The sequence below is a fragment of the Fukomys damarensis genome, unplaced genomic scaffold, assembly GCF_012274545.1.
Source record: "Fukomys damarensis isolate Sample0158 unplaced genomic scaffold, DMR_v1.0_HiC HiC_scaffold_38, whole genome shotgun sequence".
In the NCBI taxonomy this organism is placed as follows: Eukaryota; Metazoa; Chordata; class Mammalia; order Rodentia; family Bathyergidae; genus Fukomys; species Fukomys damarensis.
Window position 1 is genome coordinate 39802692 of NW_022900950.1, and position 3071 is coordinate 39805762.

Here is a 3071-nt window from a genome sequence, read left to right on the forward strand (position 1 = left end):
CGCCACCTGGGGGAGCCCTGCTGCGAAGAGCCCCCTGCCGGCCCGAAGCGGCGCCTGAGGAGGGGGAGGGGGTGTCTTTAGGACATGGCCGCTGACGCTCTGCCCAACCCAGGTTCGCAGATCATCAGAGAGAGAGAGACAGCGGAAGCACACCCTCCACCCTCCTCCTCTGAGGCCGGTTTCAAGAAATTAAATCAAGGGGCCGGGGATTAGGCGCAAGATCCTGAGTTCGAACCCCCGTACAAAAAAAAAGTATCTTCTCTTATGGTAGATTTAAATTTAAATGTTAAGAGTCAGCAAATAATGACCAAGGTTAAAAGCAGAAGTTTGCTACACCAATAAATGTCTGGAAGCTAATGGACACTACTTGAAGCACCACTTGTAACTGTAGAGGCCAAAGGTAACTTGTATTAATCTCAGGGTGTCTCAGTAAATTTAGTATTAAAATATTTATAGCAGTTTTTCTTTTCCTGAAGTGTGTAAACATTTTTTGGCATATATATAATATTTTTTAATGTATATTAAAAATGTATATATTAATAATGTATACACACACACACACACACACACACACACACATTAGAGAATGGTAGTACACTTATAGTGCTTTCTTTCCAAACAACTCAGAAATTAAAAGTTTTAGATGAACATTTGGTCCTGTGATTTAACAAATATTTTTCCCATTTTATCAAATGAGAAAGTCCGCCAATAAGAAATCTTCTGTTAGCTTCTGCTCTGATAACTCCTACATTCAGAATCCACTAAACATTTTATTGAGATCTTTCTTAGTTACTTTTCTCATTGCTGAGACAAAATACCCAATACTAACAAGTTAAGAGAAGAAAGGCTTATTTGGCTCACAGTTTGTAGAAGTTTCAGTCCATAGTTGGCTGGCTCCAAGGCAGGGTGTCATGGCTGAAATGTATCACAGAGGAGAAAAATTCATGCAGAGCAAAAGGTAGCAAAGCAACAAGAGTTGACTACAGCTCTTTCTATCTCTCATTTCTTATCCAGGCTACTTAGGATGGGTAGCACTCACACCCTTAATCCTAATGCCCTTGATCCTAGCATTGCACCATGAATCAATCCAAGGGTCACACACTCTAGATCCAGCCACCTCTGAAAAAGACCCACCTATGACTGCATTAAACTTTGGGAGGACATGTGGATGTAAGACATAACAAGAGCTGTCCATTGTCAGGGCCTGTAGAGGATTCTTCCTGCTTCTACAGGAGACCCTTGACTTACATACAAACTCAATTCATTTGCAAGGGCTAGTTATAATTCAACTTGGTTGTAAGTCAAGACTATTTTTTCCATATGAAAGACTGGAAATACCATAGTTCCAAAGCACCCCTTATTTAACCTTTTATAATAAAAAGGGGTTATATAATGTGCATAATTCACCAGAAACACCAATAATTTTCTAGTGTATGCAAAAAGTTATAAACTGTGCCTAGTTTACGAGAAACAAAAATTTCCTACTGTGCTTATCATTCAAACTAACATCTTGGGCTTTCAGGAAGGGAGAATTAAATGGAAGGTGGTTATTGTTTGGAAGGAGAGTCCCCTTCCATAAGAACATAAGGAGTCTGGCTCACTGGTGGCCTTTCTCTCCTTGGGAGAGTCTGTAGCCCACTAGGATCTGCTTCTGGCTCACTAGGTATCAACATCTTCAGAACTAAACACTGATGTAAGGCTTATTTCTGACTTTTCTTTAACACCGTACTATATTGTCATTAAGCAAGGGAATTCAAGAAGTGGCTTTTTCTGTCCAAGTGGGTCTTCTGTACAAATATTTGTAGTTCTGTCCATTTTTTTAGGATTTCCTTTATTTCAGAAGATCTCTGTTGCACCAATTGTTGGTGTTCCCCCTCCTCTTCAGAAAGCCTCTCAAGCTGCCATTTTCTGTTGCTCAGCCAGAAGTTGCTGAAGTTCTTCTGTAGATCGTTCCTCTGAGTGGTTCCTCCACAGCTCCTCAACTTCACCACTGTCTGCCTGCAAGCCTATGAATGCTGCTATAGTGACAGTGTCATCAACCCCAGGGTCAACTGAAGGCTTAGGCTCCTCTACACAGCCTTCAAAGACTCTTTCTGGTATAATTTTAGACCAAAACCTCCTTCCAAGCAGATCTCTGTGTCTTTAGAGAGACATTGGCACTGGAATTCTCAATTAACTCCACACAGAAAAGACCAGCATTTGGGTCATGAATCAAGACTTTGGTCATAATTTAAAGCTAAAATTTCAGTCCTGACCCAAGTTGTTCATATGTCAGGCCAGTTATAACTTGAGAGTCCACTGTACAAGTATGCCATGAGCTTCCCGATACTCAAAGTGTGGTAGTGGTTACTTTAGTTTTTTGTAGACCCTTGATCTCACTTGACCATGTAATATGGAAGTACTCTACACAAACCAACACTCAGGCAGTTTGTCTCTGAGCAACCCTCCTGGTTTCTGAGCAGCAGCTACTACCTTTCAGCGTTTGATTTACCTCATGAGACCATGCAGAAATATTGCTGTGATTTTCCATTTTTGGTGGAAAGAAATGGCGGAGATACATTTCTGAAAGGATCATTTTGTATTACTTTTGGAAGTAAAATTGGTTCTCCATATTCACAGATTCTATAACTGTGGACTGAACCAAATATGGATCAAAAATATTTGAAAAAAGAAAAATCACATGTGGATTAAACATGCACAGACTTTTTCCTTAACCAATATTCCCTAAACAGTACACTATAAAAACTATTTTCATAGCATTTCCATTGTAGTAGGTATGACTGGATAAGTATTGCTTATCTAAGTACTTCAGACCTGAAGACTTATAGACATTTTAAGATTTGGGAATATCAGTATGTGTTTTGAAAAAAGAAAAATCACATGTGGATTAAACATGCACAGACTTTTTCCTTAACCAATATTCCCTAAACAGTACACTATAAAAACTATTTTCATAGCATTTCCATTGTAGTAGGTATGACTGGATAAGTATTGCTTATCTAAGTACTTCAGACCTGAAGACTTATAGACATTTTAAGATTTGGGAATATCAGTATGTGTGTATATATATA